Source organism: Fulmarus glacialis, unplaced genomic scaffold, assembly GCF_000690835.1.
Source record: "Fulmarus glacialis isolate BGI_N327 unplaced genomic scaffold, ASM69083v1 scaffold43002, whole genome shotgun sequence".
Lineage (NCBI taxonomy): Eukaryota > Metazoa > Chordata > Aves > Procellariiformes > Procellariidae > Fulmarus > Fulmarus glacialis.
Genome location: NW_009198046.1, coordinates 13,895 through 34,308, shown reverse-complemented (window position 1 = coordinate 34,308; position 20,414 = coordinate 13,895). Strand labels below are relative to the sequence as shown.

General features: G+C 39.3%; 1 protein-coding gene across 1 annotated transcript in view; it reads right to left on the bottom strand.

The window, feature by feature from the left end:
- Window positions 1–20,414, bottom strand: part of LOC104073101 (glutamate receptor 3-like) — a gene marked incomplete at both ends in the record, with an annotated part of 34,803 nt that overhangs the window by 1,083 nt on the left and 13,306 nt on the right. The window lies entirely within an intron of this gene.

The window sequence follows — 20,414 nt, the reverse complement described above, 5'->3', positions numbered from 1 at the left end:
TGGGAGTTGCAGGGAAAGAGTTTCTTTGTTCAACTCTGTAGGAACAGAGCAAACTTCTCATGACCCTGGGTTCTTTCCATGGAGGGAGACTGCATCGGTGATAGCGAGGGAACCTGATACATGAGATGCTGGGACTCTGGTCCATAATAAAGATTGTACAACTGAAACACACTACAGCATAGCAGCACTTCTAAATCAAAACATTTCGGGACTGAGATGAGCAAGTCCCACTTGTAATGAAAATAAGTTTCCCAGAAAAATGTTCATTCAACATTAACAATTTCGCTTGTCAAGAACAATTTCCAACTAGCCCCATTAAGCACTTTTGCCAAAACGCTGCATATTTAACTTTGCAAAAAGCAAGGGGAAGTAATTACCGGTAAAGACGACATGACTTCTACACGGAAATATACAGCATCGTTACTTCCCAAAGTACCATCATGAAACATTTCCTACCATAAATGCTACCATTCAGAATCACTAAAGACTGTTAAAGTAATTTTAAAAAGGATTCTCCACAATATCAGCTCATTTACACAGCATCAAATAGGTAGTCAGGCGTGAAAATTTGATTTTCTTTCTGCAGATCCAGATGCAAAAAAAAAAGAAATGCTATTAAGGAATTTCTTTAAGTGTTTAAGCCACTGTAACAGGACATGACCAGTCGTTGATACCAGCAGCAAATAACAGCTGGTGTAGACAGAAAAGAGATGCACATGAGGCACAGAGAGGGAAAAAGAAGTAGTGATTTCTGAAAGAAAAGTTTGCAGAAGTTCTCAACCACAATAAAGAAAAGATATAAAAGAAGTGATAATACAGCGAGCATTTATTCCCAGAGGCATGACTGAGGAATTAAATACACTGTTTCAAAAGGCATTTTGTTAAACTATATACCAGCAGGATATAAAGTAGAAAAGCTACCATAAAAATTATCTGCTGAAGTAACAAATAAAAGGCACTAACTTACAGGTGAAAAGAAGGGAAAAATAAAGACTACATTAGAAAGTCTGGCAGTCTCCAAATCATTTCAATGGCGTGTAAGCCCTCTAATTCCATGGGAATAATCACTGAGGCGGGGCTAGCAGAGCTGGGTGTCCTTACATACACTGAGTCAGTACCTCACAGATCAGGCTTCTTTCACATATTTATTAATGGCCTAGTTTACTAGGTTTTTTTATGTAGATTTTGTACTGCAGAGAAAGCAGAGAAGAGCAAGTATTCCAGGAAACATCCCTTCTTGCAATGCAAACAAAACATATTCTCAAATGTCTCCTGACCCCAAAAACCCAGAGTATTTCAAATGATCGGGGGTTCACCCGTTATTTCTTATCAGGTATAAGGCTCAGGAATACTTTTGAACTGTGACTCCACTGAAATCTCTCAGATTTACAGGGACACAGTATCTGAAAAAAGAGTCACGAGAGGGCTCAGAAAGCCTACCATGCTATCTAAGTGTAGGACTATAATGAAGAATACAGATTAGCTCTTATTAGGACTGCTTGTTCCTACATCCCATAGAGTCAGTGGAGAGAATAGGTGCAGTGCTAAAGGTAACCAACGGAGCGGCTGGCTCCAGCATGGACCAGTTCCTCTGCATTGTGCTGGGAACCAGCTGAGAACTGGTCCAGTTTGTGCTCTCTGTTTTTAGACATATGGCACCTAGGCACTGTGGTCAACAGTTTAAAAATGGTTCAAGGTCTTTGTCCTTTGGACAAAATTCTGTTCTGCATGACTATTTTAAAACACTGAATTAAGGTGTATCTATTTTCATAGCAGATTGTGCTCATTTATGCAAAGAGCCCATTCTCAATTTATGAGTAACCTGAGAAAAAAAATCAGAGTCTGTGAACAGCCTGACCATAAGCAGGACCTTCTCCCCACAATACCTAATAGCCAACATGGAGCTGCTGCTTGCATGGAGCATCCCAGTGCAGGTGAGAGCTTCTGATTTGGCCTTTCAGATATTTGCAACTTTTTTCCTAAAAATTCTGGAGGATCACCAACAATAACTTCTAACAAGTGCACCTCCCTGCCCAGTCTTATTTCCCCTGATTCAGGTTTGTATTCACTGCAGATCTTTAAGATTTAACACTTTTACAGACTGTCTTCTATTAGTTTTGAAAAATCTTCATCTCTTAAGCTCCTCTGCTTATTTCTTACAGCTTATTTTTCTTGACTATCTATTCTTCATGCACTGTAGGGTGCCAATTCAATTTTACTGGCCCATTTAAAAGGCAAATAAACCTTTGTTTTTATAAGGAGAAGCTACAAGGCCAATTATCTTGGTCCTCAATGTTCATTTGCATTTTTGAACTCATAATTTTGTTACAATTTTGTAGCATTAGGTCTTTTGTTTAGTTTGTGACCTAATCTCCTATGTGATCAGATGAACCTACTGAACATCTATGAACCCATAGCCGTATTGTTACTTGTTTTCCAAAAACCAAAGATGTAATTACATTCATTTTAGTTACATTATTATTCTAACATCAGTGAGCCATTAGCAAAATTTTAAAAAGGCTAACTAAACCTTAGCTTTAAGCTCTTTTTACAAACTACTTTCTATTGGCAATCAGAACAATCCTCATGTTTGAGTAAGAATTTTGGTATTTTTCCTTAATTAATCACAGTTGATTTATGTTTGTTTTTCCCTATTTGAAAAATGCAGATGGTCAAACACATACTTTGGCTGTTAAAGAAGTGATTTGGACAAATCCTGATGCAACCTCATTCCTCAAAAAAAACCCCTTTTTTTTTGCTGAGCTATGCCTTTATGAAACGGCTCTTAATTATAGTTATTAATATTGTGGATGTGCATCCATTTCCAAGGACAGCACATAACCAAGTTGCTTTATAACCTCATCTGAAAAAGTTGCAACCTCCACAAACAAGGGACAGAGCTCCTGAGCAGCAGCTATCCCACGGGGGATCATAATAAGCCGTTATTTTGGCACTAGGTGCAAAGTGAGTATTTACTAATGGAGACTTAACTCTGGGCTTGTTCTCAGAGTAAGTTAGCTGCCACATGCCATCACTTTCAGGAGAGGAAGGGATGGTATGACAGAACCCTTGAATTCTCAAGCATGTCAAGAGAAGATAAGGAACTTTCAGATCATGAAAGATTGAAGTGTTTCCTGCCAAGGAAGGAAAATGCTCAGAGCCAGAATGATCACAGCAGTAGGAAGAATTTGCTTTAAAAAAAAAAAAAAAAAAACAACCAACAATCAAAAAACCCAAATAAATAAAAATCTTTGTTTCTGTACTGAATAGCAGCTGAGCCATCCTAAACGTCAGTGTAACTCAATGAACACCAGCCCCCTTTTTACCAGCAGTTTCATCCTCCCTTCAGTCAAATCAGCCCCACCACAGAAACTTGCTAAGATTAACCAGATGCGATTTTTTTTCACTCAGACCCCAGGAAGGCTCCAGGCCAGAATCTCAAGAGATGCCCCATTTCACACAAGTTATTAGATGTTTTGTGTCTTTTTAAAATTTAGTTTTTGCCTTCTAATGGTATTCAGTTCTTCTGCCTTTTAGTGACTGTGAGTATTCCTGACACAGCAAGGTTGTATAGGCTCTGACATTTCTACTGTCTATTGCCTGGAAGCGAAAGTCAAAACTTCTCTGACACCTCTTTTTTTTTTTCTTTTTTTTTTTTTTACTTCCAGTTCTTGCTATAAACAACTGAAGCGTTACTAGGAACATTTACAAGTAAGTTTGGATTTTGCTTTTTTAAAGAAAAGATGTATAAAGCCAATAAAAGAAATATGTTAATGGGTGGATCTTAATACACCATTTCCACTAGATGATATCATTAACAACTGACTTGCAAAAGTCGGTAGAATCCTCCCAAGCGTGGCATACAGTGCACTTCTGCCCAGGGGTGTAACAGCCTGGTAGTTTTGGAGTCAGGGTTTGGAGGTTACAATACCTCAGACGCTTTATCTTCTTCATTACTTTTTGCATGGACAAGTAATTTCCCCTTTGTTCCTATCAATTTCTTATAAAACAGGTCTGACAAAATTAACCTATGTCAAAGGGGCACCATAAGGCCTGCTTTATTGATAATTATACAGCTCTTTGGGACGAAAGGCGCTGTAGGAGCACAATCACAACTGACATTATTGCGCGTTGCTCATACCAGTTCCTTGAGGTTGTGTTCTGTGTTTCCCTCAGCTGTGAAATAATTTTATTCCCTCCACTTTCCTCTGCCAGTTGTCTTGGATTCCAGACAATTCTCATGCCAGCCTCTGCCAACAGACTAATAGGACTACTTTATAATGGAATAATACGCAGGGTATCTCAGAGCAGTTGCTATTTCCTATCTAAGGCTCCATCCTATGACTTCCTCGCTGTAATAATACAAGGGTTATCATTAATGTCACTTCATACAGTAAGCATACAGCCTCTTAGAGAGACCAACAATGCCTCTACTGCTTTCTTTCCCTTTCATTTTAATACACTGGATGAAAAAGCATACTCTCTCTCCCTTGAGCCCCGAGGAGTTCAGCATAGCAGTGTCCCCAAATGCAGAATGAGCTACTTTCAGGGGGCAATCAGACTTGAGAGCTTCCTTTAGAGACAAACTCATCATATTAAAAATTAAAAATGAAGTGAACTGCATTCACCTATGGCCAATAAAACTAGCTTTTACATTTAAATTGTTAAGACACTGAATTCTGTCAAGAAGAAAATATCCCACTGAGTTGTTTAAAATTCAGCTGAGAAAAGAAGCATTTCTGAAAATATCAATTTCTGAAATAGTTAATAGTGAATATTCTTGGGGGTAGGAGGGAACCAAGGCAGTTACAACTTGGAATTGGATACAAATCCTCCTGAGATACTGACTATAACATCACTTCTCATCCTACCTAACAAAGGATGTGCCCTTACAAACATAAAAAAATCTCCCCAAAACAAAAAAAAAACAACCTAAAACCTCACGGCAGAGCGCAAAACAAAATTATGATTTACTCTTGTTACTTCTTTTATGGCAACAGTTTTCTCATTGATACAACTGCAGTGTGTTTTATCTAGTTCTTTTTATAAAGAACTACTCAGCTTGCTTTCATATATATACACACTTCCTTCAGTTTGCATTTCTTTTCAGAAGAGCCAATAAAATAAAAACAGTATATTCAGGCATTGGGAGGGGGGTATTATTAAATTGCAAATGAAAGGCATAAGGATTAATCCATTCATATTTTACAAACCATTTACTGGAAAGCAATCCAAAACAAACGTCCAGATCTAAGCATCCCCAAACACTCGCCGGTCAAGACCCCATTCAAGATGACTTTCGTCACCCTATCACAACTCCATCACACATTATTAAGTGAGTCTTTATTTCTTATTTGCTTTTCAGGATGTCTTTGGAACCCTGATCACAATTACAGCTTCTAGGTGCTGGGTGCTGTACAAATACATTACCACAACCTTGGTTTCCTTCAGTATGCCAAGTTATTTATGACATACATGACTCGACTCATTAAACTTTACACATTTTGGCCTTTATATATACTACTACAGTCAAATAAAACCCTACCAATGTACATGAATTTGCTGCGCGCTGGATCTTCTCTTCACACTGAAACATTTGTGTGAATTTTATGAGCATATGAAAAATGCCAGCTTGCAACAATAAAAATAGACCACTTAGGCTGTAACAGTGCTAGTACGAACACCAGCAGCACAAAGTCTCATGCACACCATGATGCCAATACATGCCTGTTGAGACCTGCAATGACTGCTCATGAGAAAGAAGTGCATTACCTGAAGCCAGATGCTTTTAGACAGAAAGGCTGATGAAAGGCCTTTCAGAAAGCACTCAGAGAAAGGTAGCTGAAGTTCATTCAGGTCTGATGTACTTTGTCCATTAGCGTAACTTTACTCAGATAAAGGCAAACCTGGACCAAAACCTCTCTGCCCCCAAACTGCCCATTTCATGTATAGGCAAATAAAAGCTTTGGTATTTTAAAAAACTAGCTAATATATTTAAAATGTCAATAACAAGGACATCCTTGAGCACCAAACTGTAAGACAGACAGAAAGTCAGGCTGAACAACACTCTGATTGTCCTGAGAAAGCTGTGCTTAGCTTTCTGAAAGGTGTTCTTCATCTAGTCAGAGAACGTACTGTAGGTGGCCTGAGTGGCTTGGAACAGGCTATGCTACTTGTGCTATTACCTACTCACATACTGTTTAGTTCCCAAGCTGCTTCCAAACCTAAGATTATGTAGAGTCTGAGCCACCTCTGTTTTCAGGTTACTGGCCACAAAGCTAAAAAAAAATATAATTTTGTAGAACCTTGATGAAACTCAAGCACAAAATGAGTATCTTGTCCTGCAAACCAACCAAATTATAATATATGTTTTACTTTTAATAAAAAAAAAGTAGTATCTGTATTTACAACACCTTTCTGATGGCGGAAGAAACCCAGGAGTTAATTGACCCAGTTTCCAGGAACCGTGTCGGCCCCTTATCAGTAGGTCCAAATTACAAAAGGATTTTGTTTAACTGGGATCTCTATTACACTCTGATTTTTTAAAACACCATGGATTCCGAGTTCTATGAGAACATTCTTTTTGAAAGGCTATGAATCAGATTATCATGGCTCAATTTGAACTATAATCTATTGGAGTTTGAGGGAAGCAAAACAGGTTTAAAGCTTAAAATGGATTAAAGGTGAGAGGAGATATATGCGTGCCATACAAATCAACTGATTTTTTTGGAGAATGATTTAAAAAATATGTTAGGCATTTGAGGACTATACTTAAGTATGTGCTGATCAGAATACATTATCTTGCTTGTGTCTTTACAAGATGGAGTTCAAGCTCTCAGACCAGGCACCACAAATTATAACCAAGTTTTCCATTTTTAAACCCATCCTGGCAATCCACGATCTTCTACTGTCAACAGACCACTTTCCATCCTGATCCCACCACCCCCCCAAGCTGCTCACAAGGGAGAATTCCATTTAGTTTTGGAGGGAAGACATCCAATAGATACCATGCAGTTTAAGACAAAAAGCATTTAGAAAGAAGACTTTGTAACACTGTTTCAGAACTCAGATTTAAAGCTGTGGATCTGTGTTACTTGTGAGCTCTTCCGCTTACTGCCTATGCTGGTCCTGACACCAAAGGAGATAGTTGTAGGAGGAGCAGCAAGAGGCTTCTCTTTGTAGACAGTTAAACTCACCACTGGAGAGAAATGGAAAGGCATGGGTATCTGCCTTTTGTGCTTCGATGAAGAGATGTTTCTGCTCAGTTTCTCCAGGATAATCAATGCCTTGCCACAAAAGCAGCATGTGCAATGCCAACACTCTGCTCCTGATGGGCAGCTCCACGATCCTGGATGCTTAAGAGTTCAGGCACTGGCCTCAAGTTTAGGGAGTGTTACGAGACTTAACGTGTGGATGTAAAGCAGTTCATTGAGCTTTTGCCCTTTGAGAAAAGGCTTAGTCTATCCTATACACATAACCACACACTCCTTTCTCCCTGAAGCGTGGAAGATGACCTAACACCTGTGTGAGGGAGCCAGAGGACCTGGCAAAGTTTTCCCCAGGAGAGTCTAAATATATTCACAGAAAACAATAATCATTTGTGTTCTTCACATCTGAGACTCCAACTCGTGTTTCGTGACTAATCCCTGCAGAAACATGGACAGTGTGCACGCAACACAAATATGTGACACACACTTGAGCTAAATAACTTGTTTCCATCTGTTGCACCATTGGAAATGCTTTTCATTTTAATCTAGTATGATATGCCAGCATGCTGTGATCACTTTGGACTGTAACTCTCTCTCTTATTTTCTGAATCAATTTTTCTAAAAATGTTGGTCAGAGGAAAAATACGAAAAACCCTACTCTTTCAAAAGTTATTCAGTTATAAAACACAAGGAAATCTAGCAGCCATTTACTTACAGGCAGCCAATATACTCTACTAATATGCATATTCTAATAAAACCATAGTAACATTTAATAGTACAACATAAAATCATGAATGTTTCTATGATTTTATTCAAAGTAATAAGAGTTCCACAAGACATTAAGCACTCTGCCTTGGAACAAAAAGACATGCTCAAAAAAGTGTTTTTAATGTGAATTTGACAAGATGTGGTAGACCAGGAAGTATCCAAGTAGCTATTGTTATCATCTTCAGAGACGATCTATCTCGCATATTTCGTCAATACTTTAAACAACAGGCTAAGAGAAAACCAAGCATTTTGTGGTATGAAGAAAAAATAAGTCACACCCATCAGAGAACAGCAGCAATTCTCAGTTGAGGATGTTAGGCAGAACGTAGGGCTGAATTGAAGCGCAGCAGTTAAAGGCAATGCTGCGCCTCAGAGCTGTGAATCAGCAGCAGCTATCTCCAGCACTCCGATACACTGAAGGGATTTCTTATTTCATTGGAACATCCCTGTCTGGAGGAAGTAAAAAGGCGGAGGCATATTATTAAATAAATGTATGCTTGTTCAGCAGATCCTTCCCTAAGTGATTTCAGAAGTTGACTTCATTCTGGGCCACTGTGGTGAAAGGCAATAAATCAAAACAAGGCTCTGGCAGTGTGATGAAAGATGAGCTGAGTCTGCTGAGGTGGTGCCATTTACAGGCCTGTGGGGATATATTACAGAGGACGAGATAGAAGAGGCAAAATGGCAAACACACCTGGAATCACTGAATTGGGTAAAATTCACTACAAGGAAAAGGCCAGGATTAAGGCTGTCCAAGGAGGAAGGGGATGCGATCGCCAAAACAGCAGCTGTGCAAGCAGCCTCCAGCTCCGGAGGGTTTCCAGTTGGCTCTCTGTATGCAGAGCATGGTGCTGGCTGACAGACAGCCCAATTTACCCAAAGCAACAGTCCCTAACACTTTCCTGGAGGCTCTGCGACAGTATTCCAGCAAGCGCTGTCACTGCAAGTACATCTCGGACCAGAGGACTGGATTTCACATTTCCGTATCTCCTCCCCCTGTTTACTCAAGGTTCATGGGGCTATGCAACTCTCGCCCACTCCTCGTGTGCCACTGCTGTCAGCTTATCAGCCTGAGAGGCTTCAGGTCAGTTAATGCAGAAGAGGAGACAGAATGGCTGTGAAAACCTGGCTTCAGCAGCTAGGGAAATCATTTGAAGATGCTCCTTAGGGGTCCAATCAAGTATCCACCAACGTCGTTAGAGAAGCTCCCACGGACTTCAGTGAGTGCTGGACTAGAACTGAGAGGCCTATTCAGTACATGGAAAGAGCAAACTACAGAATGGCAAAACCAAAATCCCACCTCCCCTTACAAAAACAAAAGTATCCCTCCCATCTAGTTTTATTCTTGGTATCATTTCTGTCTGCCTTACAGTCCAAAGAGTCCTTGCTACCAGCCTCCTGGACCTTCATGATCACATCCAACAGTAATTCACAGACCAGTACCCTCAGCTAAGCCAGTGCCTTATTTACAGGGAACAACAAGAATATTATTCTGTAGAAATTATGCATAATCACTATTTATCAAGCTGGGTTAATTGGCACATAACAAAAGAGTTGTCTGGTGCACAGCTGAATAATGTGGAAGCCAAAATTGATGGAAATGATACAGCAAAAGCCTGATTGTGAAAGAAAAGTCACATTGCTACATGTTAATTTTTAACTGACTGCTGCCCTTTCAGAGGAGAAGGGGGCGGCCAAGTGAGACAGGCCTAGTTTGAAATTATTTGTTAATCTCAGAGGGTTTGGACAGATTGTTGTACCTTTAAATACTGGTTCAAAGTCTGCTCTCAGCCAGCTGTATAGTGAAATGTTAATGTGGTGCAACTCCATTGCTTTTCTGTGCTGCAGGAGACCCTGCTACATTCATCAGCAGAGAACAATCTCATTAATCATCAGCAACAGCATGAGACTGTGGCCTGAAGGGGTAGATGTGATGGTGATAGAGAAGTGGGACGACTCCTATCTTCTCTTGACAGAGAAGAGCTAAATGCCTCATACCAAAGCCAGACTAGCAGCCCTTTGGTTCTACTCAAGAGGTCGTAGAAGTCCTCATCAGAAACCTAGTGTGTTGTGAGACAGTGGCAGTGTGGGGCAGCACGTGAATTTCTCCAGAACCACACATTCTTGAAGAACCACAACTTGGTCAACCTTATTCTACATGTACAGAATTGCTTCACGGACACCAGCAAGGCTTTACTAAATGTCCTAGATCCCAAAGCTGCGTGCACAAATTTAAGCACACGCTTGCGTGTTTTGATGAACAGACACAGACTGAAGTATGTGCACAAGACACTAAGTGAGAGCTGAGGGTCAGATTACCAAGAGGCTCACTCTGGTAGGAGGTCCCCCTTCAGTGATGCTGTACCAGGGGTACTCAGACGATTTAGTCTGATTTACACTATTCCACACTTCCCTAGTCTCTTCTCTGCTAACACCTACTAAAATCTCTCCTAGCAGGAAAACACCTGCAAATCGATGACTTCAAAGAACAGCCCTTTCTCCCCTCTCTCTCTCCCTAACTTGCTAGTAGAATTAACAGAAAACGGGGAGACTCCCGTAACTTCCACTGCTGTGAGTTAGAAGCTCTTTTATTCACAACCATCATCCAGGCCAGAGAGTATTGCTGTGATGTCATCATGTTTGTGGTCTCATCAGCATAAATACAAACGAATGCAGAACCACAGATATTTTTTAAAAATTTTGGATTATCTCCATTACAGCTCCTCCATATTGGAAACGTGGTTAACAAACATTAGCTTTCCTCTGAAAATATTCTGACATTTACCGAAGTTACCACACTACACACATTGTTCATACCATGGCTTTTCATCAGTGGGTTACAATCCATGCTTTGCATCCTCATCCTCCTATCCAAGAGGCTCCTAAGCCTGAACTCTTGGTGCCCCTTGAAAAGTCTAAAGTGACTCAAGGAAGAGAAGTTTTATGTGCAAAAGCATCTTCATTGTCCCTTTTTTTTTATATCTTTACTGCAAGCAACGTCTGAAGTCGCTGGCAGTTCTTTTGATTGAAAAAGAGGGATTTGATAGGTGAGACACTGTGTGCTGCGTATCAAATACTCACAAAGGTTAATATCACTGATTTAATCAATTTTTGTTGTTTCAACTGATTACAGCCTGCTCACTGCAAACTTCTTAGTATTTTCACATTATTAGTTTCTGGTACGATTGGATTTAATAATTTGTACTGTATTTCAAACATAGGCCTGTTTTTATATAATGTTTCTTTGCATGTAAATAAAATACATATTTAAGTAATTTTCTTGCTATTGAAAAAAATACTTTTTCAACCTATTCTTTAATCATCTGTATCAGGCCTACTTTCCAACTCGTTCCTTAGCCTCTTGGTTCACAGATGTGCTCCATCCTCAGAGATGCATTAGGGTCCTTAATCCAAATCCCTCTGTAATAGTAGCATTTATTAGAAGTATCTGAAAGATTTTCCTCTGGCTTTTCACAAGAATCACTAAATCTGCTAACACCTTGCTTGTATACACCAACAAATTCCAAGCATCCTGCAAAAACACTGTGTAAACTTAGGAGGGAGAGGGAAACTGAGGCAGGGGGAAGTCCAAAACAACAAAGGAAACGCAACACTATCCAAGTCTTTTCTGGTCTTGAGAACAAAACCTCTAATCCTTATGGCAGAAAATAAGTATGAATTTCTAAAGAGCATTCTCTTTAGAGAGCACTGTGGATCCTTCCCTCAGTAAGTCACTTCAGTGAACCTTCCACAGCTCTCAAACAAACAGTCCTTGCCGTACCACACGGAATTAGCCCGTTTAGGGGGCATTGTTCAGCCAAGGAACGAGCAGATGACTCTCACCAGTGTCTCAAATACAACCGTGCAATACCCAGACCAGTACAAAGTTGGGGGGAACACCCTTGAAATGGCAGCATGTATCTCTGTGACAGTAGTCCCTGTAGCCAACCTACCAGCACCAAACAGCTCAACTGTAGCAGTCTGGATGACAAGGTGACAACAACTTTCTCTGTCTTAAGGAAAGTTCTCACACGGCTGTACCGTTGCTGTAGCTCTGCAGTAAGCTGCAGGATGAGCTCTTTCCAGAAGACCATGGTCACCCTGAAGGCCTGTGCCCATTGCTGGTTATCCCTTGTTTGCAGCACCACCCGCTCTGGGAGCTCAACCACTGAACCAAACTGCGCTAAGGGGAGGAAGGATCTTACCGAGCGATGACAAACTGGAGAGAAACACTGCCAGTTCTGGACGACACGACTAGGCTCTGTAGGTAGGGAAGCCCTTATTCACATCAGGCACAGACGTAACCATGGGAGGAACTGTTTCATGAACTCAATGAACTCCATTAATTTTTCAGCTCTCTTTCAAATAAGCTTTAAAAAAAAATCAGCTTGCTGTGCACAACAGAATAGAAACTGGTATGTGACTCCAGTTAGAGATTGTAAGTAACACCTTACTTTAAATTAAATGTACCCGTGCCCCACCAAATATAAATGTATTAAATTTCAGCTTTAATAATTTCTTATAAATTAATTCACAATATCTTCCAGGTTTTATAGATTAATGACTCTGAATTGTAACTTGCAAATGTCAGTGCCAATTTCAGTTTAAATAAAAAATAAATATTTTTCTTTTGTTAAAACCAGTGTAATAGTCATCAAGAGAAGTATTCACGTCATTCAGCAAAAAGCAGCTCATCACAAACTTAGGTTCCAAAACAGGAACTCTCTCTCTCTCTCCGCACACACACATATATATATCTCTTATGTAATTCTATACTGCCTATCAAAATAGCAGACAATAGAAAGGACTATGATAATGTGTCTTTGTATTTGTTTAAACTAATACATCGTACGGAGCTAATGCCAGGCTATTGTTACTGAATTTTCCTAGTCTGATTTTCAAACAGACTCCCTGACAGTGTCAAACTTTTCGAAGTGGCCCATCAACAGATTATTTTTGGACTTGAAAATTTTGTAGGCCTTGAAATAGATTTATTTGGTGAACTCAGGTAGTAAAGCTTTTCAGATAGATTAATGGACTAAGTGAAGTGTCTCTCCAGACTATAATAGAAGGTGTAAGAGACCTCATTTTCCAAGAAACATCTGTTATGGGCACAGACGACTTCTTTGTACTCTGATTTTCTCTGTATGTTTTCCACTTACATGAGCCAGTCCGAGCCTTCCTTCCCACTGGCAATGTTATCAGTGAGACAATACCTTTCTATAACAAAAATAGCATAGAAACTTGCTTAAGAAAAATGAATTTGATAACAATAGTATGACTTTCTCATAATAATTTAATAAATTGAAGACATGAAGATTTAAATCCTTCAGTAGAGCTGCATAAAAAGTACTGATGAATTCATCAGCTCTTCCAAGCTTCCCAAAGAAGCCCAGACAATATTTCTTACCTCCTGTTCTACAGAGATCACCTATAAAAGAAAAACAGGCATTCAAGTCCCTATATTATGCCGTTTGCCTCTGAGGCTAAACTCATTGTTGAATCTGCACTAAGTAAATGTGAAACATTTAAAAATATTCTGACTTGTTTCTAATCTTTCTCATTAGAGTAATACACTTGTAACACCCTTTCTGGTTAGGAGCATGGTTGTGAACACTGAAGTTACTGTACGGACATATAGCAAACTAGTGACCTTTATAGTTTTCCACTAAACCAAGAAAAGTCTGCAAAAACATGCCAGAAATGCAAAAGCAGTTAGGCTGTCACTAGCTTTAGTTAAGCACTGTCAGTCCAATATTTCAAGAAGTCTTGAGACCTGCAGAAACCGTATCAAACAAACCAAATTACTAACTCTATGAACTGAAAATTCCCAGAGTATTTTGTAACCATCAAAATAATTTAAAAACAAACATAACCACCCCTTCCTGGCTCTCCATTTTTCCATAGTTTAGTGCAACTAGTCCTAAACTAAATCCTATTGAAGCCATCCTATTAAGGAAAGCAACCAGGATTTGAGTTACCGTATTTTTCTTTGTTCAAGTAATAAATTTGTGTTATCCCAGCTTCTTTTTCTCATCCTCTTCAATGTATTTGTTCCATCCTCAGCTGGATACAAAGTCAGTTTTTAAAGATCATTTTCAAGGCAGTTTCAGGTCCCGCACTCAGTCCAGCTCTCAAAAATTTTTATGGATTTAACAGCATACTTTTATATACAGCTCTTCCTCTTTTTCTTGTTACTGTGTAAAAAATGAAGACGGGAAGTGATGGGACTCACTAACACAGGGATGCAATCCTGCAACAAGTCAGAAATTGCTGCTACTTGCAAAAATAAACGAGAAAAAAAGAAGAAATGTTTTTTCCCTCTGGTTTATTCCAATGACAGTCATGTTAGTGCTATGAGTAAGGACAGCAGGAAAGACAATTTTGCAGAGAGTATATGTAATCCATAAATCCACAGCGTCTCTTTAAGCATGGAACCTTTGGGATTTTATTCTGTTTTAATCTATGTTCGATAAAAATCTTTCATCCCATCAAAATTCTCGGGTTTTACATGGATTCAGATGGTGGCCAGCTGATAGGAGCCTCCTCTTTACTCTGGAGGAATCAAAATACTCTGAATCTGTCCTCTTACTTTGTTGAGGGACTACGGGAACAGAGAGATTGACAGAAGCAGGGTAATTCAGTAGCCATGAATATATGGATACACACTACACATTAGTTCCAAAAGAAGCAAGTATGATTTAATTTCTGTTCTTCAGAAAGAAAACTTCCCTTCCATAAAATCTACCTATGATACAGTAATTGAAAATCTTTCAAAACAGCACCAGCAAACACACGAAGGTTGTGCCCTAGAAGAGAGTACTTTAAAGCAATTTCACATCTTAGAAAGAAGCGCAATTTAACTCTCTTGGCTCTGGATCCTTCTCTAAGCTGTGGCTTCCCTCACTTACTTGGTCCTCTCCTTCCTCCCCCCCAGACCCCAAAACTATTCTCAAATAAAAAATATCCTGCTATCACACAATTAACTTTGAATAAAAACATAACACAGAGTATATTACTAGGGAATAAAGAGAAACCATCAAACTGCCACAATAAAAATATTTTTTTTTTTACCAAAAGGACAGTTCAAACAAATGTAAGTAAGTACAGTATCTAGGATTTTCGTTATTTCAGCTAAGCAGACTAAATGTGCTGGGTCAAGCCAATAAGTGAAACTCATCACGCTGTACAGAGATGTAGTCTTCTGACAAGCCACATTCTGAAGTCTCTTTGTAAAACCATTGTATCTACAGAGTCCATTCAAACTTCCCAAATGAGGGAGAGAATCCAAAGCACAGTCAGTTAATGAGAGTCAACGATGTGGGAAATGCAAGATAATTAAATTCTTCTCCTAAAAGACTTATTTCTGAATATCAGTTTTGGGAGACCGGGGGGAAGCAAGTGAGAAATTCATCTCAGCCTGTAAAACTTAACTCACCTTTGTGAGACTCTTCTCAGGAATCAATGCTGCTGTACATATAATTTTAAAATTTTAGTCCTTGATATAAGCAGATGTTGTCTGCACAAAAAGGAGACATGCATTTAGTCCATTACGCAATTGCAGTGGAAAAGAATAAAACCAAGTTTGATCCGAAAGAAAAAAAGAAAACACAAGACTTTTTAAAAATAAGGAAAATCAACCACGAGAGGAAACATGATTTAGAAGGTAAGGGTTCTCCTCTAAAATAGCATAATCGGGGTTTCTGTGTTTAAAAAGTAAAATTGTTGCCTAAGATTAGAGAAAGCAACTTGAAGAGCTGACCCCGGAAAGATTGTTCAGGTGAAGAACTTGGGCTTGTGATTAACTGGATCTGAAAAATAACCAGTTCCTTAAGCTAAGAAAGCCCACATGTTCTCACTCTCTTGAAAGACAAAAAAACATCCAGAAGCAGAGATTTGACTGACATCTAATGGAAGATCATGGTGGAGACTACACACCGGCACATTGGCTCTTGCAATGGATATTGCTACTAATGAAGAACGAAGTAGGGGCCTGAATTAGAATATCCACCCAGCATTTTATACAGTTGAGCAGACTGTTGAAAGGCAAGTTTGGACATTAGTGTGTCCAATTTCAACATCTGAGTTCTCCAACAAGCTGTTAATGTCTTTATGGAGAAGTGCACAGAATACTGAAGAATAACATACATAAAGACTTTTAGCTACAAGCCATATATAAACATCCTCTCAAATGACAATATTGCCCTTCCCTATTTCCTCCTCTGACTTCATTTTCTTAAAAATACAGATAACCATCACATGTAATCCTTATTATCATAATTGATCTTGTATTTTTAAAAGACAAGCAAGACCGAATCAGTCATATTGCAGCTCCACAGAAGAATGAGAAAATACTGCTTAGGGAAGGCCATCTTTCCTTAGAATTCCCAGGAAATTTTCCTCTTTACTCTGAAGTGAACAGTAGAAAATATCACAGTTTTCCATAATTTAAAAAAAAAAGAAAATAGAAAAAGAAAAAAAGAGAGATTCACCGCTGTACATTTTTTTCACCCTCAAGCTGTCCTTTCTGCCGAGGAAGCCAGGAAAGCAAAGGTATTAAGAATATGTATCAAGCAAAAATACCGGCTTTTCAACTCCCAGGTTAGCTTTTTGAGTAACTTGATACTGCAGCTGAATAGTCAAACTTGCATCCATGCTTTAATTAGAGATAAGGGGAGCACCTACTGTTTGCATTTACAGTATATCTGGTTCACGAGCAGCAGGAGCAAGTTCAGCCATCACAGCTGTTCAGCTTGTGCTGCTCTGATGCATCATTTCAGCAGGGGAGGCTTTGGTAACAATTAAGCAGAGCCATTCACAGCTGAAGAGACCCCTAAATTTTGCCAAGTGCGGTAGCTAGTTTTATCCTTGCTGCTGTATCTTGTCAGCCACTGCACCGCACAAGTTATCAAAAGAATCCATCTCTCTCTCTACACTGACAGCGTGGGGGTGGAGTATCTATTCTCCCATAAACGTGTAGGCTATTTATTCCGCTAACTCATCCACTTTTATAGAGGATGAGCATGTAAATATCCCATCTCATAAAAGGAGATTAAATTTTTAGAGAAAGAATTTTAAAATAAAACACCATCAATTATATGTGGTTGTATTACCACAGCTTCATTGCAGAGACTGATACAAAGGAAAAGAAAGCAGAAGTGTTGAGCAGAAGGAAGCAGACAGATAAAAAGTGGCTTGCTAAGATCTGAAAAACCAATGACGAGATGCTCAAATGAAGCTTTTTCATGGTTACAAATGCATTACTTATTGGTAAAGAAAAATCTCAGACTATGAAGAAAAAGGCAGAAAGAACAAGAGAAAAAAAATTATTTTCCTGTTCAGGAAATTGATAGTTTATGCCATGGAAAATTGAAATTATGATAAAAAAATATTCTATTTGAAAGCTATCACAGGTAATGCAAGCTGAAGAAGAATATGATCCTTTGGCAACTGAACAACACACAAATTTGTAAAGATTTCTATCCACTATACTGCCAAAAAGAACTGTTAAATATCATTTTAAGAATCACGGTGATATAAATCTGCTTCCATCCACTTACATCAGGCATGCTAAGTCAATCTACTCCAGCTGTGATCTGGACTTACATATTTTATGAAACCTTAAATGCAGTTATTTAATAGATTTGCTACAATTGCACATACATGTTAAAAAACACCTAAGCATTCTACAGTTACATCTGTCATCACCGTGTATGGTTGAATTTATGGTTCAATGTACCAATTAGTTCAGGTAAATATGGGGAAAGTCTGCTCTCAGGCCAGCTACTGGAGACAATGGTGTTATTTCAGATATAATCAAGTAAGCATTAGTAAAACCCAAAAAAATAATGCTCTGAGCATTTCATTCTATTTTTGATCACTCATGACTACAGAGCAAGACAATGGAAATTTTCAAGCACAGTACTTAAAAATCTCCCTAATCTTTATTTAACAATCATAGTTTTTCAAAATACGAATCTTTCAAATACACAGCAATGCATCAATGAAAGATCACATTCTCTAAAACATGAGAGGGGCTTTTATTTCAACTTTTGGGGGTTGTTCTCATCCCTTTTGAGTTAGAACAACAGATTGCTCCAGTGAAGGGACAGAAGCTGCAGCAAAAGGGCCATCTGCTGAGCTTCTCTCCAGTGAATCCCACACCAAACGGCAATGTGACAGAGCAACCCAGGCAACTGGGATACACACCATTAAGTAAGCGACAGAATGAAGGATGGAAAACTTTTGAGGGTAAGTGTAGACGAACACAATCACTGCATCACTGCATTTTTTTTTAAATAAAAAAATCAGAAAGATGAACGTATTTGCTATGAAGCCAGAAGACTACTACTGTATGCACTGAAAACTGGGCTTGCCTCAAGGTTTCTTTGATTCTAAAACAAAACTGCGGTAATAGAGTAGATTTAAATGGTCTCTTTTCTATGTGCATCTTCTAAGAAATCCTTTACTCATTTAATAAAATAAAATTTTCTCCACCTCCACAGAAGAAGATTGTTTAGGCCAGTTAGCACCCATTGAGGTTTCATCGTGTCAGCTCATTTCAACGTAAATTTGTTAACTGGTTGTTTCTAATAAAGGTATTATAATACGCTTCAGTGTCTGATACTCCATTCTGTATTCTTTCAAGTAACTTTTAATACTTTTGAATTAGGATTAAGAAAAGTCTACGTATACACTGCCTATAAGAACATATAATTCAGTGTATCATTTCATAACCCAGCTGTCAACAGAGACAACATTTCTATAATACATGTATTGTATGCATGCCAGTATGAGATGAATAGTCCTGTAACTATAATCAATACCGTTCATTCAAACAACTGGCAGTAGCATTTCAGACAACTGGCAATTTCATCAGTTTCACTGGGCTGCCCAAAAATAAACAGCTTGAGAGGAATGAATGATCCCTGTGGTTATCTATAAATAATACCAATCTCAGTCATTTGTTTTAGGGGGTTCATTGCTGGGAACTGCAGAAGTCTCGTATCAGTGCAAAAGGCATGGCAGGCTTCAAGAAACTAAAGAAATGCTGAAGAATTATACTGTTGGTTTCTCATTCACCAAGTTACTGTATTTACATACAAGCTCCACCAAAAGCACCAGGATCCCTCCAATGTTACAGCAGTTCCAGCTCTGCAGGAAACTCACACGATCTCAAGGATTTGTAACCATCTCAAAAGTCAAACTGGATTCAGAGAAAGCTCCAGTGACCTGAGTAAACCTATGCTGGGGATAGCTAATGTCACTCCTGAGGAAACATGAGCAAGTTTGGGATTTTTAACTACTTCAGTGTGAAACTCGAAAGAGTTTTTGAGAGCGAAACAAACCTAACAGCTCAATGTGAATGAGACTAACGCTGAGGCTGATGGGTGTGAGGTGAACCCAGGCAGACGGGAAACAGAAGGTGCCATTCACAGGCCTGTTCGCTGTCTCTGGGAAGTGAAATAGCTTTTTTTTTTTTTTAATTATGGTCTATCTGCTCCTATCTATCAAAGCAAGGCAAGAACAGAGAACAGAGGAAAAGGAATAAAGACAGCTGACTAAAGGGAAAAAACAGATCTCTGCAGAGTACAGATCCCAAAGAAAACTTCCAAAGCCTTGAAGTGAAAAAAGATCCGTGGTTGAAGTGACTTTCTCTCCCCAGCAGCCTTGCTGGGCTGTGGGTTAGCACAGCAACACCAGCCTGTGAGCCTGCAGACCAGTGGGTCACCGGCCCTGAGGCTCTGAACATATCTCCTGCTCCTGCAGGAAAATCTACTAACCATTAGGAATTACTAGGTTTTCTATCCTATTTCACCAGTTAGGAATCACAAGATGCCTGGTGTGCACTCTAGGGAAAACAGAGGAATGATCAGCTCTCCCAAGGACCTAGAGGTTGGCACTCATCTGCTTCCAGGCAGGATTTGTGCTGCCATGAGACATCACTGCAGAGAGCTCAATACACCACCGGACTGCAGCAATTTCTTTCTTGTGGATACCATGAATGGGAGCCAAAGCCGCCACCTCAGCTCCTTCACTCAGAGCGTAATGCTGCAAAGAAACTCCATCAGATGAGCTCTGCAGAAATGCCCAAGCCCTCTGAATGGACTACTGAGCAGAAAGCAACAGCGTATGTGCATACACCCAGGTAAACAAACCACTGCTGGACCAAGTTTTAAAAGTCACATTGTTCCATCTATAGCCATAAACAATCACTTTTCAGTTTTAAAGCCTGTTGCTCAGAAAATTTATATCCTGGTGTGCTGGTTTTGGCTGGGATAGAGGTAACATTCTTCTACTAGTAGCTAGTATAGGGCTATGTTTTGGATTTGTGTGTGGAAACAATGTTGATAACACAGGGATGTTTTCGTTACTGCTGAGCAGGGCTTACACAGAGTCAAGGCCTTTTCTGCTCCTCACCCCACCCCACCAGCGAGC